General features: G+C 44.7%; 1 protein-coding gene across 15 annotated transcripts in view; it reads left to right on the top strand.

Moving 5' to 3' along the window:
* Window positions 1–24,592: 24,592 nt before the first annotated feature.
* The window catches only part of MICAL2 (microtubule associated monooxygenase, calponin and LIM domain containing 2), a 187,095-nt gene continuing 185,173 nt past the window's right edge, over window positions 24,593–26,514 (top strand). For 4 of the 15 annotated variants that reach the window (XM_029582920.1, XM_029582918.1, XM_029582919.1 and 1 more), the window contains exon 1: window positions 24,598–25,002. The gene's annotated coding sequence lies outside the window, so the exon portion shown is untranslated. Of the gene's footprint in view, window positions 25,003–26,514 lie in introns of all 15 variants that reach the window. The other 11 variants (XM_029582922.1, XM_029582921.1, XM_029582917.1 and 8 more) reach the window with 6 other exon arrangements.

The following is a 26,514-nucleotide window of genomic DNA, read 5'->3' as shown; positions in this document are numbered from 1 at the left end:
AGTATTGGACAAATGGAAGCACGATGGAAATTTATGTGGGAAATCATGAAACTGAGTGCACAAGGATATAGGAGTGAGAAAACATTTGATCTTAGTGGGGGAAAGGGGCCATGGAGCACTGAAGAGGATGTGTCTGAGGAATGTTGTATCCAAATATAACATAACATAATATATGGAAAAGCGATGGGAACCAGAAGAGAGAGGACAACACGGATGGAACAAGTATGTGTGAAAGGAGCGAGTAAAAGCAGAAATGAATGAAGGGGTAAGGCAGGGATGAGAAAAAGGATGGAGAAATCCAATCCCAGATCTCGGCCTGCCTGTCTGACGTTGCTGCCTGGAAGTCCCTCTGTCACCTTAAATTCAACATGGCCAAGAGGGAGCTTCTTATCTTTCCACACTAAATTATACGATAGAGCTGAGTCCAAAACACCGATTGGTACTGCACAAATTGTGGCTCCAGGATTCAGGAAGCTCCTTCTGAATCTAGTCCGGTTTTGCACCCCAGTGGCAACAGGAAGGATATCTGTAGGATTTTTCAGGCTGTTGGAGCTTGTTGGGAAACCGTGCGGGGAATAAAGCATTTCTGACGGCACATCCCCTTAGATTTCACTTTTCTAGTTTTTTCATCAGGAAAGGGAGAGATTCCCGTGAAATCCAGCTGAGGGCGCCAAATAGTTACGGTACAGAGAAAAAGAAACGAGGAAATCTTTATAATAAATGGTTTTCTGATATTTCCAGGCTGCTCTTCGGTTTCTGGCCTTTGCCTCCCCCCTGAGCTGGGCGATGACCTGGCACTCCTGGCACCGGCACCGTCAACCGATCTAGGGTCAGCCACTTCCAAACTCGGGTTTCTCGAGGATCAAGTGGATTCCTGTCGCATGCATGTTGCACAGTTTACTTTGGGAAGAGGATTTGATTTCAGGCTCAGCAGGCGTGAAATTTGGCCGATCCTCGATTCCCTGGGTGTATAAGAAGACACCTGAAACCCGGCTTCTGAGCACTGCCACTTCCGGCTGCCCTACCAGCCCCTCGCCTCGGGGAATTTGCTCACGGGTCAAAGCACAAGGCGAAGGGCGCTATAGGGAGCGTCCCTGCTCTGCCAGCAGCCACATGGCTGACCGTGAGGGCTCGCTTTCTTTTCTCCACCGCTGAGAGATCGATCAGCAGTTCTCCTTCGCTCTGTTGCAGGTAGGTCCTGCCCGATCGGATTTAGGGCTTCCCGACAGACCGAGCTGATGCTGAGGCTCTATTGACGGTAGAATAATTTTCCCCGTGTGCGAGGTGACTATAGCTTGCACTACCCGTGGAGAATGATCCCCTGTACTAAACTTGCCTGACAGAACATTTTAATGACCCCCGATGTGTGAAACTGCACAGTTAAGAAAGGCTCCCATCATACTGGAATACAATGAAAACTTTCTCTTGGTTGAAATTCTGCTTTTAATTTTGTTGTTCATGTATTATCTTCCTGATAGCTAAATATGTTTTTGCCCATACACCGAATTTAAATGATATTTGTCAGACATCTGGGGCTGCACGGCTTTCTTTACTTTGCTTTAGCTTCACATATAGGAAGAATATTGCAATTCTGTATTGATGTCACCTAGATTTCACATAGAATGTTTATTTGCAAGACCTCAAGTGTTAGAATATCTTTAGGCATAGAGTTCATTTTGTTGAATTAGCGGCTCTTGAAATCAATATTCCAGTTAAGACATTTTTAGCAGTGAATTTGCTGCTGAAGCTAATTTCTGACAGCAGACACATGCTGCTGTGAAATTCTCTACGTTCATTATCTGTCTAAGATATATACATGTGCCATATCATTGCAGCCTATAAAAAGGGGCGTGTGGGGGTGATTTTTGACATAGCTGAAGAACAGGATTATCAACTGTCAGTAAATACAGAAAAAAAAAGAGACAGGCCTGTAAAAAAATATTAATAATTGTATGCCATTAAAATGTCATGAGCTATGTGACCTGTCCCTGGTGCAGGGGACTCAGGCTATGTGAGGCTGCACTACAAGAGAGTTGGGGGGTAGTGGGCTCAATGCATAAAGGGGTGAATCAGGGCTTAGTAAATCCAGCTGTGAACAGAATGTCTGTAAAATTAAGCTAGGTTGTTAGTGGAAATCTGAAAGATTGTCTGTGATAAATATTACCAATAATAAATGAACTTCCAATACTGCAATAGATAACTATTTCCTCTATATTATTTATTCATTTTTTAATTTATTATTACATCTTTTATTCCACCAGATCCATTTTGTACATTGCAGATTACAAAATAATATACATATAATCCTCAAAAACTGTGAAAAAGCCAACACGTTCCAAAAATTAGTTCAACTGCCTGAGGCAGCTTGTTCATCTAATCACTGTTGGCATAATAACCACCTGCTTCATCTAAGTCATTTTGTGATTGTGGTGACAGTCCTCTGAGCACACCTTTGAGGCAGCTAGTAGCTACCTCTGGGGGTAATTTCTCCAAACGGGTTCATTTTGCACATCTCTTGACAGGAATGAACCTTGCTCGTTAGCCATGGCACATTGGGGTTGATCTCAGTCTCTCAGATTTACTGCTAATGCCCTTCTCAGTACCTGCATTGTACCAAAGAGAGCCTGTTTCTCTGCAGTGTGATGCCTGCTGCAGCACCTGGCAGCTTGATGAACGGAATCGTCCAAGACTCAAACACCAGCCTCCCGCATAGAAGTATTGCTACTGTTCCATCGAGCCAGCCCTGGACTAACATTTTCCATAACCAGCCTGGTTCCCACGGTAGAAACCAGAATCTTAGCACCAGCCAGTTGACCTTGCCAGGGCCAGGAGTGTCATGCATCACCATCCATTCCAGACAGCATGGAAATCATTTGAAGACCGTCTTAATCAAGATTTGCTGTATGGCGCTGAGGAGTAGGGGCGAGCCCTATCATTGCCCAAGTAGGTAGGAGATTAATGATTTGAGACAGAACTAAGACATTGACACAAGATGCTTTGAGGATATTATTAAGATTTCTAAAATGACTAAAGGATCTTTACTGAACAAAGGACACATTTCACTTTCATGAAGATAGTCCCAACTGCTAATTGTATTTTTTTGGTGGGGACACCTACTGCCCAAGGCAGCAGATATTGGTTAATGTCTTTGACCAGATCCCAGGGCCATCTAGCCAGATGGATCAATCCTCTATGCACCCAGACAGCTGACGTAAAGATCAGAGTCTATGTCTCCTAATCTGCTGCCTCTGCGGAAAGATAGATCAGATGCCCGGTCATTATATGCTTCTATTTCAGAAGTTGTGCAAACCTCTGTAAACAATCCTGTTCGCCTTAGAAAGCATATGCTATTAAAAACAGCAGCATGTCAGGCATCAGAGAACAGATTCCCCATGATCAATTAGGATACCCATCAAACAACATAAGTAATTAAGAATTGCCATACTGGGTCAGACCAAGGGTCCATCTAGCCCAGTATCCTGTTTCCAACAGTGGCCAATCCTAGTCACAAGTACCTGGCAAGTACCCAAACATTAAATAAATCTCAAGATATTATTGCATATTAATAGCAGTTTATGGATGTTTCCTCTGGGAACTTATCCAAATCTTTTAAAAAACCCAGTTACAATGGCAATGAATTCCAGAGCTTAACTATGCTCTGAGTGAAAAATAATTTTCTTCAATTTGTTTTAAATGAGTTACTTGCTAACTTCATGAAGTGCCCCCTAGTCATTTGATTATCTGAGAGTAAATAACTGATTTACATTAATTTGTTCCTTTCATGATTTTGTAGACCTCAGTCATCTCTTCTCTAAAATGAACAGCCCTAACAGTATCTGTTTTTCCAATATTATTTAGAGAATACTGGGTGAACTGTGAAATCTTACACTTTCTATGTCAATACAGCTGCCAAAACTGCATATATTTGGATCCTGCAATTAACATTTTCTTAAAATGCTACCAAGGCAATCCATGGATAGGTCACTAGGGACTTCAGTTCAAGATTTTCTGACCTAGAGTTCATTAGGATTTTTTCTACAGAGTATCAAGTAATTCTGTAGTAGATGTAGTCAAGATAAACCTATATGCACGTTACCAACAGAAGAAATGTATTTATGTTACTTCTGTCCCTGCACGTATTACACAGCAGAGGGTGATCTACCTATACATATTATACAATGAGGGCATTAAACCTATAAATATTGCACAGCAGGGAGCAGTTTATCTGCAGGGGTGTTATATCTGCACTTATTGAACTGCATGGGAGACCCATATCTATACCTATTGTTAAGCAGAAAATTCTTTATCTCCACATATTGTACCAATTTCCCAACTAGTATGCCATGGCACAGCAGTGTGACTTCAGATCTGATCAGTCACCAGTGCCTGGTGCTTAGATCCAGACCAGCACCCGAGGTCTGCTCTCAGCAAGAAGAATGACCAGCAGAGGCTCTTACGAGTATAGGAGCTCCTTTCTGAGAACACATGCCATGCAAGCCTCTTCTTCCTAGCTATAGCATGAGCCCTGGGGTGTGGTAATTAATGGGCAGCATCAGGCCCAGATGTAGGCATAGGCAATTGCCCAGGGTGCCTGATTTTGATAGGTGCCAAATACCCTGGCTGAAACGAAATCTGTGGCAATTCATCCAGCCCCCTTCAGACCCTGCATCCCTAGTCCTACCTATGGGCAACAGAATCTGAAATCCAGCCCTGGGCAGCATCGATAGCCGCACCCTGCTGCCTTCGGCCCAGACAGTGCACACATCACCTTCCCATCTTCCCCTTCCCGATCCTCCTCCTTTGAGTCCTTCCAGCCTCTGTCTTATCCCCAGTCTGAATGAGGGAGGGAGAGCGTGAACTTAGCACTTGATGTGACTCATTCTCAGGGTTGGGAGCAGCACCAGTGAAGGCGTTTTAGTAGCCACATACAGCAGCTAAGATTAACTAAGTAAGACTGCTGCCCGCAATTTCTGCACTTGTATACAGAGCCGGGGTGGCAGTTCTGGTCTTTACGGGCCACTAACTGGTCTGACTTTTAGTGTAACCCAAATCAATATGCAAGAAATAGATTTGCATACAACTAAGGCAGTGTGCATGCAAATGTCTCTCATGAATACACATTAGGGATATCCTGAAAACCTGACTGTTTTGCAGCCCTTGAGGACTGAAGTTTCCCACCCCTGATATAGAGAGAAGGGGCCTAATGATGAGTTCATGTGTGTCTCTGTCCCCTCCCTCTGTTTGTTTTAAACATTAGTGGGCTTTCAGTGCTTCCCTTGCTCCTATTTTGGCCATACAAGTCCTATCCATCTCGGCACTGCCTCCTTGGTGGAGTTTGGTGTGCCATACAACATTTTTGTTAATGCAGGTGTGTTTTGGCCTTGAAAAGGTTGGGAAAAGCGTATTATATATAGCAGGAAGGTCTTATACCTAAATTTATACAGCAGGGGGCGCCACACCTACACTTATTATAAGCAGGAGCGGAACGCTGGCATTTTTCTCCTCTTGCTTTTTCAAGAGAAAGGTTTGGTTTGTTTTCTTAAGCATAATCTTAACAGTAAACAAAGAAATAAAGGCAATACCATTCAAGAGAACCAGCAGGAACAAGAGTAATGCTTCTATTTTTGTAACCCCAGCCCAGACTTGCTCCACCTCTAGCAAGAGCCTCAGTGCAGCGGAAACCCAGAGTTAACGCCAGACCCCGAGTCCCCGCGAAGCCTCCTGTTCTTAGGCTTTGGCTGGAGCTTGTGCCTCCCTTTTACTCTTCGGGGCCGGTGGTGGATACTCCCTGAAAACCCAAGCCCTGGCAAGAAAGGATTCATCGGGGCACGGTTCCGCTGTGAAGCCCCTTACTCGCCATCTGCAGCGGAGTCCTGCAATGCTTTCGTGTCTCTTCTAGCGCTAACAGAAACGCAGCTATTCGTCTTCTCTTTCAGAGCTGCATCTGTGGCAAATGCGTGGTGCTCGCAGCTGAAGAGCTTGCCAAGCATGCAATGTCCGTGGCCACGTGAGCCCGGGCCTGCAAGGTCAGACACCTCCATGGAGCCACTGTTCAGTCCCCTTTCCAGGGCTCAGGCGGCTTGGGGTTTGTGTGCAGAAGTTACTAAGCGACTTCAAGAGGAAGGGATGGGATCCAAGGTCACAAAAAGGTTGAGGATTATTTTGGGAAATTTTCCCCGACTCCTTCCCAGGCTAAGAGGAAAGTGTCCTGTTCTTGAGGGACTGCTGTACTAGCAAACTAGGCAACAAGAACATATAACAAAAGTCTATCCCCTCTGAAGACTATTCTTTGGGGTTTTTTTTTTCCATTTACACAGTCTCATCTCCAGATTCTGCTTTTAACATCAAAACATTTTGGTTAAGGGGAAATCCTTGTAGCCTATGTCACCTGTTTCTGAACTAACAACAAAAAAAAGACCAACGTCATGTTCAGAGATCCCCTATGGCTTTCCTTCCATCTGGACACCCTTATCACTGAGCCAGTAAACGTTACTCCATTTTACAAAGATTTTGGTTTTCTCCAGGACCAACAGGATTACCAGAACCTCTCACTACCAGATATATGCAGCACTGAAAGGAGACACATTGGAGACGGTCCCTGCTGCATAGAGCTTACACTCTCATCACGGCACAACCTCTTCAAGTGGAAGAGCCAGCAAATCGATGATTTTCCCTCTCCCGCTATCCTCTTCCCTTTCCTCCGTAACATTCAGCATTTCTAGTCTTTCCTTTTGAAATTCTGAGATTTGAAAGTTCTTTTTTGAAAATGTGACTGTTTTGCAACTTACAAGCAGCTGCTAGTGAGCCAGGGCCCTTTCTGTTACTGGCAGGTAGACCTGGATCTGTTTGGCACTCTGAAAGTACAGCAATAAACAGCATTAGAAAGATTAAAAGGATTCTAGCAACTGACCTTAAAGTACATCTTATATTCCAGAGTCTCCTCGGTTAAAAACCCACTCAGTGCAGTTCTCAATCAACCGGACAGCAAACAATACCCCATACCATTTTCATCCTCATAAATAATGGCTGTACCTCAGACCAACCCCAAATACATCCAGAACCTAACCCGTTGCACCCGCAGAAGCAGAATGATATACTGCCACAAACTAGGGGTCAAAGCACCCCTTAAAACCAGTGGTTCCCAGCGCCTGTTCACCCCTCCCCTTGTTAAGAACCAGGACCTTTATCCCAGTCAGGCTAAAGTGCCTATAGCCTTTCCGCCCAAGGCAGCTATTGCCATGAGACCCACCAGCATGCCTCTACAGACCATTTAGCAAAGGGACAGTATTACCCACTAATGCATGATGTAAAATGTCAGTTCTCAGAGGGACTGAAAAATCGCAACCCATAAAAGATGACTTAATAGTCTAGGGCATCAAGCTAGCAGCTAGGGAAATGTCTCCATCCAAATCTCCATCCTTCCTGATCATTCTACCAAGGGTGAACTAACTCAGCAACCCATATTACGACTGAGGCTAAACGTTCCCCAACAGAAATGGTCAATAAACCAGAAGTACTGTGAAGTAAAAACAGTCTTCTGTAAGTCTGAGCAGGGTTGGTCAAGATATCAGCCCAGGCATAGTATGAAGGAAGGATGCCAAAGGACCAAGTTTTAAGGGACAGCTGGAGATGGCTCCTTTCCCTTGAACTACTTTCTTTTTAAACGTCCCTATTAATACTTCTGGTTGGAACCCAAATGCACGCCTTCTGGGACCCTCAGTGTGGGAACTCCTCCAGGAAAGAAACAAGCTGTGAAGCATGTCCGGAAAGTAATTCATATTTATTATAGGGCGTTTCAAGTGCCTGAATATGCAGTCTTCTGAAAGGAGATTAAGAGGCAGCGTTATCTTTCCCAGTAGTTGCAGAACCTTCCACCATGGCAAAGCTCTTGCTCCACTCATATCACAGAGTTGGAGGACTGAACCAGACTTGGTCATTTACAGTTCCTTAGAGCTGGGCTGTAATGATACAACACTTACAGTACCGAGTACCTCTGGCTCCATGAGGTTGAGAATATTTTCCTACAGAAGACAATTCTGCAGTTTGTCCATGAGGCTGCACTGTTTGCCTGTCAGGAACTGACTACATTAGCCTGGCATATGGACTTCCGCCCTGGTGCACTTCAGCAGCCAGAGGTTCCAGCTGCAGTGCAGAAATATAGATCAAGGGGACAATAATCAAAGCAATTTACGTGAGTAAATTCAACCTTATTCATATAGGATGACAGGATGATTATTCTCCTTGTGGATAAAATAACATGTTTGCCACGGTAGTCCACTTGAAAACGCAGGAATAAAGGTTGACAAATAAAACCCACAAATATATTATATCTGTATCTATATATAAAAGGTGATATCTTTTTATTGGACTAACAAATACATTTCCTGACTAGCTTTTGGGAGTTAATACGCTCTTCCTCAGGTCAGAATAAAATGAGCAAAAGGTGACATCTGTCAGAAATTAGAAGTGAATTATATGAGGCATGCCAATGATTGGGGGAAAAGATGATCAGAAGGCGACAGGAAGAATAATTTTATGGCTCATAATGTGATAAATGAAAACAAACCTAGGTCTTTGTCAAGCCCTTTCTTGTCAGTTTCAAAGTGTTGGATTGTTTTGAATTTTCCTCGAACTATCTTGATCAAAAGGTCACTGATGCTGGTGAAAAGTGTACCACCACAGGTATAAGAACATAAGAACATTCCATACTGGGTCAGACTAAGGGTCCATCAAGCCCAGCATCCTGTTTCCAACAGTGGCCAATCCAGGCCATAAGAACCTGGCAAGTACCCAAAAACTAAGTCTATTCCATGTTACCATTGCTAGTAATAGCAGTGGCTATTTTCTAAGTCAACTTAATTAATAGCAGGTAATGGACTTCTCCTCCAAGAACTTATCCAATCCTTTTTTAAACACAGCTATACTAACTGCACTAACCACATCCTCTAGCAACAAATTCCAGAGTTTAATTGTGCGGTGAGTAAAAAAGAACTTTCTCCGATTAGTTTTAAATGTGCCACATGCTAACTTCATGGAGTGCCCCCTAGTCTTTCTATTATCTGAAAGAGTAAATAACCGATTCACATCTACCCATTCTAGACCTCTCATGATTTTAAACACCTCTATCATATCCCCCTTCAGCCGTCTCTTCTCCAAGCTGAAAAGTCCTAAGCTCTTTTGTCTTTCCTCATAGGGGAGCTGTTCCATTCCCCTTATCATTTTGGTCGCCCTTCTCTGTACCTTCTCCATCGCAATTGTATCTTTTTTGAGATGCGGCGACCAGAATTGTACACAGTATTCAAGGTGCGGTCTCACCATGGAGCGATACAGAGGCATTATGACATTTTCCGTTTTATTCACCATTCCCTTTCTAATAATTCCCAACATTCTGTTTGCTTTTTTGACTGCAGTAGCACACTGAACCGATGATTTCAATGTGTTATCCACTATGACGCTTAAATCTCTTTCTTGGGTTGTAGCACCTAATATGGAACCTAACATTGTGTAACTATAGCATGGGTAATTTTTCCCTATATGCATCACCTTGCACTTATCCACATTAAATTTCATCTGCCATTTGGATGCCCAATTTTCCAGTCTCACAAGGTCTTCCTGCAATTTATCACAATCTGCTTGTGATTTAACTACTCTGAACAATTTTGTATCATCTGCAAAGGGATAGATGTCACCTTTGTTTTCCCTGTGGTGTTTGATCTTGTGTCTCCGAGACTCAACTCATGCCTATCTCACCAATGTCACATGCCTCTTCACATTTTCTGCATTTAATACGCAATGCATTAGAGCAGGAACATGAGTAGGATCCTCTTATGTTGAATGGTTGTCCCCTGTGGGTGATGGTGGGGTCCTGTGATATGGGCTGGCAGAGTTTGCAAAGTGCTATATTGCAAGGATATGTTCCAAATTCCTCTTTCCATTGGAAGCTTGTTTTTCCTCGCTTTTGCTTCAGATCAGGTGGTTGCCTGAAGGTCAGGATTGAGGAAGAGCGCTCAATGTGATCTACTTGGAGTTTAGCAAAGCTTTTGATACATTCCTGCACAGGAGCTTGTGAATACAATGAGAAGCTTGGGAGTGAGTGCCAAAGTAGTGGCATGGATTACAAACTGGATGACGGATAGAAGACAGCATGTGATGGTAAATGGACTTAATCTGAAGAGAGAATGATGTTAAGTGGAGTGCCACAAGGATTGGTGTTGGGACCAGTTCTGTTCAATATCTTTGTGAGCAAAATTGTAGAAGGGATAGAAAGTAAAGTTTGTCTTTTTGTGGATGATACTAAAATCTACAACAGAGTGGACACAACTGAAGGAATAGAGAGAATGAGATGTGATTTAAGGAAGCTTGAACTATGGTTGATGAAATGGCAGTTGGGATTCAATGCCAAGAAGTGCAGAGTCATGCATCTGGGGTGTGGAAATCCAAAAGAACTGTATGTGATGGGTGGTGAAGGTCTATTGTGCAGGGAGCAAAGAGAGGGACCTTGGGGTGATAGTGTCTACCGATCTGAAGATGGCGAAGCAATGTGACAACGTGATAGCTAAAGCCAGAAGAATGCTGGGCTGCACAGAGAGAGCACTAACCAGTAAGAGAAAGGACGTGATGATCCCCTTGTACAGGTCCTTGGTGAGGCCTCACCTGGAGTATTGTGTTCAGTTCTGGAGACCGTATCTCAAAAGGGACAGAGACAGGATGGAGATGGTCCAGAGAAGGGCAACGAAAATGGTGGAGGATCTCCATCAAATGACTTATGAGGAGAGGTTGAAGGACCTAAATATGTATACCCTGGAGGAGAGGAGGTGCAAGGGAGATAGGATACGGACCTTCAGATACCTGAAAGGTTTTAATGATGCACATTTGAAAAACCTCCTCCATTGGAAAGAAATCAGTAGAACTAGGGATCACAGAATGAAACTCCAGGGAGAATGACTCAGAACCAACATCAGGAAATATTTCTTCATGGAGAGGTAGTGTATGCCTGGAATGATCTTCTGGAGGAGGTGGTGAAAACAAAAATGGTGAAAGATTTCAAAGGGGCATGGGATAAACACTGTGGATCTCTAAAGGCTAGAGGATGGGAATGAGGTAAAGTGTGCATGGGGGTAACTTGCTGGTGTGGCGGTTACTACACTTAGCCAATAAGCCTTCATACTGTTGATGCAATTTATTATTGCTCTCTGCTTTAATGGCAGGGGGGAAAGAGGAAAAGGGGAATTAGTTTCGGGCAGCATCCAACAAGGACATACATTTTAGATCTGGGAAAACAAATAAGTATGGGAGTAACTTGATGATACGGCATACTTGTGATGGACTCTATAACAGGGTACTATCAAGCTATAGCGAGAGAACATTGTAGAAATCTCATCTTTGTGAGACTTTCCTCACTCCAAATGATGTCAAATCTTCACCGAGGTGTAGTGTGCTATTTGTACGTTTCGCTCTGCATGTCAAACTGGCCCCAAAACCCTAAACCACCACCAAAGCCTCACCTTGAGTAATTAGTCTCTTTCTCTCTCTCTCTCCGTTCACAGAGCTGGGGAAGGGTGCAAAGATTCATCACCACCCTTTCCACAGAAGGCTTAAAATGACTTCTTTAGAAATGACACCTGATCTTTTGAGAGCACTGCAGCTTTTTTGTTATGCTATTTGTAGTTTGTGTTTAACTATCCAGGGACGATACTTTTCATGATGGAACAGAACAAAATAGAAACAGCACATGCTCCACCTGTGGCTGGTCCCTTGGTTTCATACTGCCAGCTCTCGTTTTAGAGCCGGTAGAGGAAATAGAGAGACCACTTATCAGCATCTATTACTTTCAAATGTAAGCATTAACTGAGTTCAGGCAAACCATCCTTACAATGAGCCAGAGTGTCTGTGGAACAAAATGGGAGATGTATGCAAACACACAGTCTTGCAAATATACCTCTTGTTAAGCTAGTATGCTGGCATTGCTAATGACAGAAGCAAATAGCTTGGATCTCTTATTCTGTGGCATGAACTGAGAGTGATGAACTCTCTCCTCAGAATTATTCCACAGAGTTACAATCTAATTCTAGCATAACTAGCCTGGCCTCCTTCCTCGGTGCTGAGATGAGGAAATGACTGCAGATCGATTGGATGCTTTCTGGTGACTAAGTGCAGTGTCTGAACAGGAAACATGTTGGTTAATACTTAAAGAAAGCTATTAATAGAAAAATGTATTTAAAAAAAAAAAACAACAAAAAACCCCACCAGTAGCAAACAGAAGAGAATGCAAGACCAAGCACAGGCATCTCGAAGGATTAGAAAACCAAATCCGATTGTTTCTCAGAAGGGTAATAAACTGACACAACACTAAATGCCTCACATTCCATTATGGCCTGTCATAAGTCCTAAAATCTAGAGGCCTTTTAAGTCTGGTCCTGTCTACACTGGCCCATGAAAGTGACTGCAGTAGTTGTTAGGTCAGGGAGCTCTCAAGTAATGCTACACTTTTCTTTCCTTCTACTTCCTGTCATGGCCAAATGGCACCAGTTAGAGAGTTTAGCAATGTATTCCCTCCCCAAGCAGACAGCACAGGCTATGCCTGTTTCATACATGTAACCCTCTGCCCTAGCACCATTGTCTATGTATGGCTGCATATCTGGGTGGGCGGGGGGAAGTGTTGACATCTTGTACGGCATAATTCTGTTAAAGGTGTTTAATTCAGGCAATGAAAAGGGAGGATGGAAACCTTTACAAAAAAAATGGGCAGTGTTTGCAAGTTAAATGCTGAATTTTCAAAGGAGTTAAGCATGTAAATGTAACATACTATTGTAGCAAGTTTTAAAAGCTATTTATGCACGTAAAGTGCACTTACACGAGTAAATTCTATGGACAATTCAGTGGCATTTCAAAAGCACACTTATATGGGTAAAGTGCATTTACACGTGCAAATCCCATTTTTAAGCATGTAAATGCCTATGAAAATCAGGCCCTAAATGTTTAGTCCTTGTTTCACTTATTTTCAAAAAGTATTCTAAGCTTTCAGAGAGTGCTGGGTGGGCAAGCTTCCACAAACTGACATGAACACACACTTAGGCCTAATTCACTAAGGGGTAGATTTTAAAAAACTACGCCCGCGCGTACTTTTGTTCACGCACCAGGTGCAAACAAGAGTACGCCGGATTTTAATAGATACGCGCGTAGCCGCGCGTATCCTTTAAAATCCGGGGTTGGCGCGCGCAAGGCTGTGCAAAATCGGCAGCCTGTGCATGCCGAGCCGTGCAGCCTGCCTCCATTCCCTCCGAAGTCGCTCCGAAATCAGAGGGAACTTTCCTTCCACCCCACCGCATCTTCCCCTCCCTTCCCCTACCTAACTCACCCCCCCAGCCCTATCTAAACCCCCCTACCTTTGTTTGAAAAGTTACACCTGCCGGCCAGCTGGCCAGCACACGATTCCCCGGCCCGCGAGCCGTTTCGGAGGCCTCGGCCCACGCCCCCGGGCCGGAACCACACCCACAGCCCCGCCCCCGGATGACGTGCCACCACAACACGCCCCCCAGGAAAGCCCCAGGACTTACACGCGTCCCGGGGCTTGCGCACGCCGCTGAGCCTATTCAACATAGGCTCGGCGCGCGCAGAGGGAGCTTGGGGCAGGTTTTCGGGGGGTACGCACGTATCTTACGTGCGTACCCCTTTGAAAATCTGCCCCTAAGGCTTTCCACTCGCCCTCCTGAATATGGGGAAAGGCCTTGGTGATTGAGGGCCTTAGAGTGGGGTAAGAAGCTCCAGCTCCTCTGCTGCCTCATTGCTGGCAATAACTGGAGAAATAGGGTTACTCCTTAAAACTCACTGTCTATGCTAGTTTGAAATTTTAAAATGAAGCCTCACGTGACATTTTTTTTTACCTTGTACTGATGTCTTTACCCTCCATGAATTATACGGTAGGAATGCGCTGTTTGAAATGGCATTTTCCTGTGTTATTTTTTTTAAATGGAAGAAAAATGAAAATGCGCTTATGTTATGGTATGGACCCTTCTCCAGCCACCATAACCCCATGCCATCTGCCCACACAAAAGGCTCCGTGGGCTTTCTTGCACCCTGTACACACCTCCCACCCCCCAGCTTACTTCCACTGGTGTCCAAAGAGGGCAGGAGCAATCCCCAGCACCAATTGATCCATATGGTCTGTACTTCAAAAAGGCACTGGCCTCAGGTCAGCTGGCGCCATTTTTAAAAGGTCACACTGGTGGACCAGGAGTGACTGAGTATTGCCCCTGCCCCTCCTTTGGGCTCTGTCATTGGGACCAGTCATAGAGATCCAGCCGGATCTTCCTTAAGATCAGCTTTGGAAGGGATTCTGGGCCCAGGGAGGTTTCCTTCAGCCTAATATAAGTTGGCAGGGCCCAGAAGGGTTAGAGAGGTCCCGGGAGCAGGCATGAACCAGAAATATGCTATGTGTGATACCTGAACTTCAAGGTGAGCTGCCTAATTTGTTTGTTTTGCTTTGCACTATGCTTTGTTTTTGCTGTAAATAAATTTCACTTAAGCAACAGCCAGAGTCTGCCTCCTTTTTCCTCTGGCTATTTCCAAGGTGCTACCACTCAAGTTACCATGGAGGGGGGGGGGGGGGGAGAGAGAGAGAGGAGGGGGTGGGGACTCATCTGAAGAAAGATCCAGGGGAGGGAGAAACCCCAAGAGGGCTTTCTTTAATCAGATAGCATAGATTGCTGCTATTGTATGTGCTTCCAATGGCGTACACTAAAATTGAAACCCCCTTCTCCGACCAGAAAATGGTGCACACCCCTGGAACATAGTAGCACAGCTGGTTAGGTTGGGAGAAACCCAAAAAAGTCCCACTGAGTCCAACGCTCTAATTGCCTGACTGTTCTCTGTATGTGGCAGTCCACATGTTCAAACAAGAGATCCCTGTTTTTTCTCCTGCCTGCGGACAGCTCCAACTTCCTCCAAAAAACCTACAAGGATCCTGCTGACTCTTCCCATTGGTGGATGGTATACATCTGTGTGGATGCAGAGGTGTTCATGGGTTATAATACTTTTCAGCTTTTAGAAAAGTAAGACTAACATAGGAAACCTCCTGCACTAATCCATAATGTTTGTGTGGTTTTTAACAGGTGGTCCGCTAGCCGTTATTACAATGACTATGGGGACTGTGTCTGAGCAGCATGTGCTCTGCGTCCTGTTGCCAGAACACAACACCTGAGTAAATACTGTTCTTACCACACTTTTCTGCACACATTGCTGGAATATTATAGACAAATGTTCTTCCGACTGCACTGCAGTTTGCATTTTAAAAGATTAAACTGTACACAAAGACAGGTGAATCTCCGTTTGACAGTAGGCTATGTTTGTAGCCACAGTAGGTCTTATTACAGAGTCTAGTGCCAGTAATGTAAACAAGTGCGAGTGAGACTTCTTCAAAGCAGTGGCCAACCTTTCTACTCTGTAGGATTTCCTGTGGGAAGGGAGCCATGTGACAGCTGTTGGAGACTCTCATATGATGAAAACAATCAACGGTTAGAAATGCACACTGGTGGTGCCCACTCCTGGTGTTTTTCTGGAATCGCCCTCAGAGTGGACAGCAGCATGCTGGCCCCTGCACCAGGGTGTAGAGAATTTCTCTCCATCGTTAAACCTCAGGATCCAGCTTCTCGACTTACAAGAAAACGAATGAATGAGGAGGGTGGTGCAAGAGACTAGGGGTACCTGCAGGTCGGACAAAGTATGAAGCCTCCTCAGGTGGTGAGAGAGTATCGTATTTACCAAACTCTGGGTTTTATGGCAATGTAGCCATTCTGAGATTGGAGAAATCAAACGATTTAACTTGAGGCAGAGAACTCATAGCCATGTACACTGCTTTGTCCACTAAATTGTGCTACTGATTAATTAACATTGTTAGGAGTTTTTACCAAGGAAGGGGCTGATATCCAAAGATGTAAGATCTATGATGGTACAGATGTTTCCAGCCGTGTCTACTGGTAAGGCTGTTGTACTAGGAGTGACAGAGGGTGTGCAAAGCAACCCAACCTGTTGAACTTGCTAATTAGCAGCTGCTCAGAGTTCAGGCAGTCTTTCTGGGTCAGTAAGCAGAACAGGACAAACGCCTCACCCCAAGTGACAGCAGCACGTTAAATGCGTACGATTGTCTTTCCTGTGGCTGGAATCACTTGAGGCTCTGCTTGTCTCGTACAGGCTGGCAGTGATCACATGGACATGTAACTCTCTGGTAACAAACTTGAGTTAACGCAAATGATGAGGCACCTTGTTATAAGAAAGTGCATTTTAAATGCAGGGGACGGTTTTCAGGACACATGTGGGAGCAATGGAAGCCAAAAATTACTGGAGGGGAAGGAGGCTCTCCTGTTCCTTTGGGGTTCCAGCTCAGTTGGAACCAGGGCTAGGAATGGACACCATGAGCCTTCATTCACAACAAACTGAGGAATTCCGCCCCCCCTCCTCTGTGCACCCCCTTTCCTTCTAGTCATTGCAATGATAGTGTTTGGTCAGGCTCCTTGCAGAACCCTGCAACCATGGCCACTAAAGGCAGCCACTGAGGGTTGCCACTGTGCAATGACTCTGATGCTTGTCCCTTGGGGGCTGCGAACACTGCCTTTGCAGAATCTGAGCTAGGAATGGAACGCACATCCCTCTGCATGATAGTGCACTGCAGTGCCACTAGACTGGCCCAGGAATGACTGCTCTCATTTTATTATGGGTGTCACACTATCCCATAGGACTTTCTTTTCATCTTCCTGGTTGGCCTCCTTCCCCCTTCAGCTATTGCAAAAAGACCCATCTGAGATAGGCTGCTGCTTTTCTGTCTCTCCCACATCCCTTTCCTACTACAGCATCCTCCTCCTCTGGGCAAGAGCCAGCTGAAGATCTTTTCAGTTACTTCCAATACTGCTTTTTTAGGTGTGACCACAAGGCACACCTGCCAACATCTGCAAGCTTTCCATGGAGGGGGATCAGGTGGTTATGCAAATCAGATGCCCAGCTCTCCTTCAGCATTCCCTCAAGCTCTATCAACCTGAGGCCCAGGTGCCAGGAGACACACCCAGGCCTCCTCCTCCTCCTTGGAAAATACTTGGCATTAAGCTTGAGATATTGGCCTGGTTCTCTTCCTTGAGTTTTACAGCTTATTATTTCCCTATTCTTTGTGGTTTTCTGTGATTTCTCTTGCATCTGATAGCCCTGGCTTCAGCTCCATAATGCCATATTGATCTTTAGGGAATTCTGTGATAAAGCAAGAATTATTATAAAATCCCTTCAACCTATCCCTTCAACCTAAACAGTTAATGTACCTGTCTAGAGTGTAAAAACCACCCCCCGGTCTATTGCAAGGTGGAGGAAGCAAGCTGGAAATCATAGTTTAAAAGGCAAAGAAATTAAAAAGTCACTTCCACCTGAAAGGTGATGGCCTATGGCCAAGTGGTAGATCCTTGAAGTTGAGTTTTCCCCTCACCTGCAGTTCTTCTCTTGGCACCGGAAGAGTCTCATTAGCAAGAGCTCACGCGTGATAAAAGTAAAGGAAATTCGTTATTTTAAAACTTTAATCAAAGAATGTTAACCATAACCGATCTGAGAGGTCAAGAGATTTAAATCTATAATTGAGTACCACTTTGAGAAAGTGTGCTCCATCTGGGACCAGAGAAGAGACTTTCTAGTCTAGAAGCAGCAACAACTTAATGAATCCATCTAAGCAAGGTTCAATGAATGGTTAGATAACGGCTCTTTGACCCACGCATTTTATTTGCCCTTGACCACAGCCGGGAACTATATGGCTATCATGCATTCCATGGGACTAGTAACTTTCCCTTCATCTCAAATACAGCCACAAGAAGTTGGGATTGTTCTAAAAAATAAAGGTTTACTGGAAATGGTAATGATCTGACAAAAATCACCAGTACACTTTCTTCTGCTACGATCCATAGCGGTAACAAAAAAACCAAAGTGCCTGCTGCTTGGTACCGCCAAGGCAGCATTTGAAGCAGGCCATGCCCATCAGAGGTTTCAAATCCCTCATTGGCTGTTCCTAGCCATTACGCAATCTCTCCCTCTCCTGCAGCTCCAGGGACGCCAACATCGAGTCCTGGACTGCCTGTGAAGAGAGCAAAGTAAGCTTTCCTGAGTTTTGTTTACTCCACTCAACCTTAGACACTTCCCAATGGGGCATGTCTGGAAAATTCACTTCATTAGTAAAGGAACATTAGGGAATATCCAAGTGCACCAGAAAAAAAAAGCTTTTTGGCACATGGCAAGCAATAAATAAATAAATAAATAAATCTGGATGTGGTTATATTATTGTTTAAATGGAACTAGTAGGTATTTGCGTTGAAGGCACTGTCATATTCTAGCTGTTGCAGACAGAGCAGCGTGAAGCAGGCCAGGCAGAAAGCTGTTGCCGCCAAGGTTTAGCCTGCTACGTTGAGAAGTCCTGGAAGCTTTGCAGAAAATGCTCTTGCAAGCATTATGCATGTATCAGTTAGGGGAACTGGCACAAAGTAGGGTCGTCAGATGTTACAATAACTGTGCTTTAGGACTGTATCAGTATTTTCCAAGGCCATCCCAGATATGCATTTTGGCTCCTGCCAGTGGGTACAGGTTTGGCCAAAATTAGAACACAAGTGTCTTTTCACTGTAAAAGTAACTTGCAGCACATAGATCATCTTATTTTCAGGGAGCTGCCGCCAAGGCAAGCAATGGTTTATTCCCATGGTACAGAGATGTGTTTTTTTCTCTGGAGGGTACTTTTAAAGATACTGAAAAGAAAAAAAAAAAAGAGAGCGAGAGAAGGTGAGCACTGTGGGCCACATTTACTGGGGATTTTCCTGCTCCTCAATAAGAGAAACCTTCATAAAAACAGGAAACTATTTCTAGGATGACAAAGAGGATTAAATGGGGTGTCTGATCCATAACACAAATAATTGTTGCTGCATCTCCATCTCTGTTAAGCATCTGTTATTCCAGAACCTTCTCCATATAGAGTAGGATGATGTGCAAGGTGGATGTTTGTACCCCATGACTACATGTTTCTTGTACTTCTCTGCATAGTGACAGCTAGGTTTTTAAAAAGCTGGTGTACTCTACAGCGGCACTCGCTAATCCTGTCAGGATGAGACATCTGATCCTTTAAAACACCGCAAAAGTGCTGAGGCCCAACCTCACAGCTGCCATTCACCCTTAAACAATTTGATCACTTGCTTTCAAAATACCTTTTTGTGACAGGAGCATAAATCACTTGGAGTCAAACCAGTTAGGGGATAAAGATAAAGCTGTTTAATGAGCATAGGAAGATGGAGAAAGATCTACCACTATTAATTGTTTTCAGCAATTGACACATTCTTTCAACAAAGCAGATGAAACGTGCAGTTTAAAACTGAAAGGTGAAATGATTCTCCCGTGAGAGCTGTTTATTTCGATAAGGCATCTCAGACAACAGCCTTTGAGTTGTCCTTAGTAGAAGTCCATGTATTAGTTTTAAAGAATTGTAGTAGCCCAGGTCACATCCATACAAGACAGGCAGTCTGCCCTAATCTCCGAGGCTGATCTAGCATGGCAGCTCACCTGCCGTCCAATAGCAGGGACAGTGGGCTCTCCTGTACACAGCTGCCCTCTGGTTGCACCCATGGATCAGATGCCAAAAACCCAACAAGGTTCACTTGCCCTACCTTCTTTTACAGCAGGTGAAATGGGCACCACGCATTCCTGGCTCATAGTGATTGTTATAGCTGCAAAGTGGGTGGGACTGTGCAAGTTTGGTATTAGTGGTCACCATGGTGTAACAGGGTGGGCAGCCAGGAAGGAGTGGAAAACCATGAGGAGGGATCTAGTGATGCTTGAGGAATGGTCTAAGATCTAGCAGCTAAGGTAATGCTAAAAAATGCAGAGTAATGCATTTAAGATGCAAAAACGCAAAGGAAAGATACAGTATTGGAGGTGCAATTCTTCTAGCATAGAGGAAGAGCAGGATTTGGGGGTAATTGTATCTGATGATCTTAAGGTGGCCAAACAGATGGATAAATCAATGGTAAAAGCCAGAAAGATGCTTGGCTGCATAGGGAGAGGGAGGTGATATTGCCCCTGATTAGGTCCCTGGTGAGACCTCACTTGGAATACTGTGTACACGTCTGGACACCACACCTTTAAAAAGATATAAACAGGATGGGTTCTGTACAGAGGATGGCTACTAAAATGATCTGTGGTCTTTGTTCTAAAGAATATGGGGACAGACTTAAGGATCTAAACATTATATCCTAGAGGAAAGGCGAGATAGGGAAGATACGATAGAGACATTCAAATATCTCTACAGGTTTCCATGCACAGGAGGCGAGCCTCTTTCTTCGGAAAGGAGGCTCTAGAACGAAAGGTCCTGAGATGAGGTTAATAGGGGGTAGACTCAGGAAATATTTTTTTTTTACAGAGAGTGGTGGATGTGTGGGAACAGCCTCCCAGTGGAAGTAGTGTAGACAAAACAATATCTGAATTCAAGAAAGCATGGGATAAATACAGGGGGATCTCTAAGGAAGTGATGAGAATTAGAATGCTAAATTAATTAGATGGATGGGCAGACTGGATGGACCATAGGTTTTTTTCTTCTGTCATGTTTCTATGCGTCCGTCAATGAGACACATTACCTGTACCATCTGATGAGATACTGCAGCCCAGTAACAATTTGCAACGTTGTACTTTGCTATTCGAAGCATAGGGTTAAGGGGAAATCCAGGCTTATTAGAAACAGTTTCTATTGGGGGTATGGTGTCATGGAGCGAGGCAGATAAAGGGATGTTGCCAATTTATTATTTTTAAATGTACTGCTGCTTTCAGTAGTTGAAGGTGCACACAAGATGTTATAGTGAACATTGAAGAACAGTTTCAGTTGACATGTGTCTAGCATGTGTCTAGGTAGATCTGTCTTAGCCATTTACCACTGGGGCACTGGCCTCTAGTACATCTTGTATTTTGATTAGTTTTCTATCAATCAAGCCCTGACAAACTTCTGGCATCCACTCAAAAAACACCACCCTAAATATCAAGTAGGAGAGAAAATGAGCAGACTAATTTTAGTTTAATAGAATAAATGGCAGATCAGGTTCAGGTTTAATCCAAACTGGTTCATCCTAGTGTAACTAAAAATAAGGCAGCCCAGACAAGCACCATAAGCACACGCCAGAAGATTAGATGCCAACACAGATCAAATCAAAACTACAAGAAAAGATATGTTTTAAAACATTTATAGACTGCAATGCCTGCGATTCTCGGTGGTTCACCAATAAAACATTAATAATATAACGTGATAAGAACAGCAAACATATACAAAGATCACCTCCAATATGTTTAAATCCTTTAAGTGTGTACTTTTTCGTGACATTTCAATGTCAGGGTTCCAATGGAAATTGTTAGGTAAGACTCGAGATCTCCGAAAAACCTGGTGTGTTGCTCTCTCTGGTGAATTGTCCCATTCTGTGTGTGCACTTTAGAGTGTCCACAAACAAGTTAGCCCTTTGGGTACCCACATGGGTAGATTGGATCAGCCCACTTATTCTGAGTCAGCTGTATGTGGTTCGACCTCATTACTACCAGCATAAAACTATGTGCATGTATAGTTTGGTAAAGCTGTAATGAAAAAAAAAAAATCAAGTTATTGTTATAGAATCTGAAGGATTGGGGGAGAAAGAGAGGGCAGGTGGAAAAGCAGTTTGTCCTATCTTCCTAGAGTCTCTGCTAAGATGCTCATACTATCTGTTGTGGCCACATTCGTGTACAGACAAATCACCATTATTAATGCAGACTGACAGTCGACTTTGCAAAAACAAACAATAGGCCAACCACACTATTAAACTCTCCCATCCTCAGGAGTAGATTCTTACCTCCTCCACTGATCTGAGATTGGCTTATTTTGTGCCTCCTTGCCAGCAGCCCCCTTCCCAAAAAAAAAAAAAGTTGAAATGTAACGGTAGAATTACCAGCAGAGTAAGCCTTAGGACTATATTGTTTTGCAGTGCGAGATCTTTTGACAGTAGAATTAAAGTGTGAAAAGCGGAATATAAATCTAAAATAATAATAAAAAAAAAAATACTAGCAGTCACCAATGCATTCATTTTCCCTCTACCAACAGTCTGCTAGATTTTTACTGGCAGCCCAGCTTTCACACAGATGCATTTGACCTTTGCCGCCTTTTTGTGCCTGGCTGGATTTAGTGAGAATCTCCCCTTCGTGTGGCGAGGCATGCTCCCAACTCCCGGGTGATGCAGCAGCACCCAAAGGTAAGCATGTGGAGGGTAGGGAGGGCCAGAGGACACTTTACAATGTGCATCAGTGGAGGACGTTTGTGTTGCTGTTACTGAGGTGACACCAACATTTGAATATATTTGCTTTTGTATGGTAGCTTGTAAAGAGGAAGCAACCTAGCCCTGCATCTGTTATTGGGGGAATTTCTGTGGATGCAGAATACTACAGAAGTGAAGGCTCAGGGTTTATATCGAGAGTCTGCCCCATTCTATATAGATAGCAGGCTTTATTCCTGTATAGAATGGATTGAAATAATTAGATTGGTAGTTTTACTGGGTGGCTGAAACAATCTGGGTGCTTCTTTAGTGCACAGAAGGCCCTTGGTGTCTTTTATAACCAAATTTAAAGTGAGAGCCATACTGTGAGGGCGAGCAAATGTCAGTTTCTCTTGTCCCTTCCTAAACACAGCTGCAGCCCTCTCCCTCCTCCAGTGCCTATTGACAACAGGTAGCCAGGCCCCGGGGGTAAGGAGAGGAAGGGCTGGATTTGACACAGCAAAGAGCCTTTTTGCAGTATAAGAGAGGGGACAACAGACGGAGTCTGGAGCAGGCAGTGCCTGGAGCAGCCTCACTAATGTCCCTCCAGTCCCTGAATAACAGGAGAGAAGGGGAGCTGAGGATCTAGATGAGACAGCACAGTGGCTCCTGCTCTAGGCTCACCCCCCCTCCAGAGGGACGGTGTTGGAGTAGGAAGCAGTAATCTAGTCCCTGCTGTTTGAAACTGAGGGCACTGTTGTTGAATACAGTCAGCCACGAACCCATGCCTAGCAACACCCCTGCTAGTCTGTGCTTGAGGCCCTAGAATAGTAGATGCAAGCCTTGGGACAAAAGATTGGCTTGAGCTCTCTCATGGAAGCTGCTGCTGCTGTTGTCAAGGCAGAATGATGACAGCAGTCTTTTTATTTTTTTTATAGTATGGATTAAGAATGATTACACTAGTTTCAGGTCTTGCTTTGTTCATAAATCTTTGAAACATGTCTTGTGTTCCAGAATGCCCAACCTTAACCATGTGAAATCTTTTTACAACCTGAGGGCATGATACATGCACGCACTGTTCTACTCGTTGCACTTTTTCAGCTTTTATGCGGAAGTGTTTCCTGATTTTTCACTCAAACAAGATGAAAGATTGCCATTCAGTGGCAGGAGCACTAGCAGAATTAGGAACTTTGGAAATGGGAAGAGAAATGCTTTTTTTTTTTTTTTTACCTGCACTAACTGAAATCCATTAAAGAAACATCTTAATTTCTATTATTTTTAAACTTTCTCCCCTTCTAGAAATCAACAGGCAAAATTACTCTTTATTTCTTAGCTGAAAGGAGGCCTTCTCAGAGGACAAAATCACCTGCACTACTTGGAGACTAGCTGGATCCCTAACCTACCTTACATCCTTTAACCCTCACAAGGCCAAACATGCCACATTTGTAGTGTTTCTCAGGCCATGGCAGATCTCTTGTTCCTGCAAATCAAGGGGGCTCAGATGATCATTTAATTCTGAGATACAGACAGGGAGATTAGGTTTATTCTTCAGAACTCTTAGAAAATGTGACTTCCGTATAGTTCTCTGTATTTTACTTAAGGACACAAGAGAAAAAAACAACTGTTTTTCTTTAAAGAGTAGCAACCCCGAACATCCTAAATCTCAGATCCTCTGTCCCAGCGAAATAAAGCAATCACTGCAAGTCAGCCAAGACGTGTTCCAGATAAACACAGCCTAAAAAAGTTTACTTTCCTCAGCCTTTGATCTCCCACGTTTTCATCTACGTGAAATGATCTCCCCTTCAGGCATCTAACTGGCTTGAAGTTAGCGCCTGACATGCAACTGACCCTTAGTAGGAAAAAAAAGCACGTCTAAAATCCATTTCTAAAGGTACTACTGTGTTAATAGCTCATCAGAACGATGAAAAAAAGTACAATGCAAAATAGTCTTTTTGAATGCTTCGTCTTCAGCATGAAGCCTTCTTGTCGTCGAAGCTAAAGCTTCCCGTTCAGCTGAGCTCGGGCTGCAGCCTCCGCTGCCAGATGTGCTTTCCTTAATGCTCGTTGCATCTTCTCTGGCACCGTCGATCACTTTCGCCAGCCTCTCTCTCTGCATCTGTAAGCAACACGTGCACCACCACCTAAGGAAGGATCGGGCCCCAGCCAGCACGGCCGAGTTCCCATCATTAAGCAGGGCCCGCACGTCGGCTGCCGAAGCTGCCTTGTGCGCGCAATGCGATGGAAGCGCTTGCTTTACCTGGCCTTTACGGTCACGTGAGGGCGGTGAGCCACGTGCCCGCTTGTAAAGCTCACTCCTACCCCGCGCGACAGAAGGCACCCAACGAGGGCTTCCTGTCCCGGCCTCAAGCGGGGCGGGGATGCGAGCGCACACCCCGACCCCTGAGAGCCTCCAGTCCCCGCTCCAAGCCGGCGGAATCCCCGCCCAGCGAGGGCTTCCTCGCCCCGTCTCTGAGCCCAGCGCGCGGCGCCCCGCGGCAGCCCAGCTGCGGGGGCGGGGCTTCTCACCAGGCCGGCCTCTGATTGGTGGAAGCCTCTTTGCTCGCGCCCCGGCACGGGACGGGGAAGCGAAATCGAGCCGGGCTCGCGCTCGGAGTCTTGACAGTCGAGTCGGGGCGGGCAGCGCGCGCCTGCCTCTCTCTCTCGGAGCGTTTAGCATGGGGCGGCGGCGGCGAGGGAGCCCGGGGGGCAGCTGCTGAGGGCCGAAGAGAGGAGCCCTGTGGTGAGTGCCGGGGCTTCCTGTCGGTGTCCGTCCGCGAGGACGAAGGCGGCGGGGCTGGGAGTTGGGCGATCCCGCCGCGGAAGCGGGACGGGCACTGCTGCTGCTGCGGGGTCCCTTTTCCGGGTTCGGTTCGGCAGGTGTCGCCGGAGAATAATACTGAGCTGTTCAGCACGGTTACACGGACTGCTTCCTCCCGGGGCAGGTTAATTGGCTGGATATTTATTTGTTTATTGTCAGGCGTGCTGGGAAGGTTTTCGGTCCTGAGGAGTTTAAGCGATTTTATGTTTGGGATATTTGGAAACTTGATTGCACAGGTGCACTGCTGTTTAACTCAGTCTAAACTCCTGGTTTTGCGAAGACCTTCACTTTTTCATTCATTTAGATGTCTTTCTGGTGCACCCATAACTGTAGCACGCTCATTTTAAGCTTTGCCTTCTCTGGCACGTACCCTCTGCTGGGAGCTTGTATTAATAAGACCTGAGAATCCGCAATCAATTTTTGGGGTGAGAGGGGTGACCTGATCTAACATGGATGTACCCCCCCCCAAAAAAAAAAAAAAAAAAAAAAAGCAGCCTAGTGGTGCGAGCCAGGGTTCCAATCCCGCTGCCGCTCCTGGCCAAAATCACTTCACCCTCCATTGCCTCAGAGTGTGAGCTCACTGGGGCAGGGGGAATATCTACAGTAAGCTGAATGTAATCCGTTTTGGAGTGTCTGATAAAGCGGAATAGAAATAAAATATAAAGACTCAAATCCAGGGGGAAGGGGGGCAAACTCCCCTCCCCCACCCCAGTGGGCTCCCATGTAATAAACTGAATCCTACTTTCATCCTGTGTCCCATCTGCCCTGAAAACGTTTTTTTTGGCTTGCCCAAATATAGGTTATTTTAAAATAAAAATATGATTTCATAACTTAAAAAAGCTGTCACATTTTTAAAGCATGCTCTTTTTTTTGGATGTCAAAATAGCAAGATGCCTGTAGTTTGTCAACAAGAAAACCACATTTTTTTTTTCAAAGTAAAAATTGTTTGAGCCCTCGTTTGTTTATCCTTGAAAGCTCAAACAGTTCAAATTGAGGTTTACTGAGTCCTGTAAACATATTTTGTTACTTGTAGGTTTATTGACTTTATGGGAGGAAAACAGGTCGTCCCCTCCCCCCCCCCTAAAAAACAAAAAAACTCAGCCTTTGTTCTGTCGCCCGCCTCATGAGTCTGGAAATGTACAGTGCACTGTAATCATGCGGAGTCTTTCCTGAGGTTGGAAGGAGATGAAGCCAGAGTGACATTTTGATTCCAGGCATTTCTGCAGTGAAGCATGGTAGCTATTTTTAAAGTGTGCAAGATATATGTGCTGTACCTGGAAAAAGGAGGGTTGTCCTTTGATGGGCTCAGTAATAGCAGATAGGGAAGTCTGTGGCTATCTCATGTTGCATACATGTTATCCCCTTTTGGAATGACTATAGCCTGCCTTATGGGAAATAGAGGAGGAGGTGGTGAAGGAGCACTCTGCAGCTTTG

The sequence above is a fragment of the Rhinatrema bivittatum genome, chromosome 17 (genome assembly GCF_901001135.1).
Source record: "Rhinatrema bivittatum chromosome 17, aRhiBiv1.1, whole genome shotgun sequence".
NCBI lineage: Eukaryota > Metazoa > Chordata > Amphibia > Gymnophiona > Rhinatrematidae > Rhinatrema > Rhinatrema bivittatum.
This window is presented reverse-complemented; position numbering and strand designations above follow the sequence as displayed.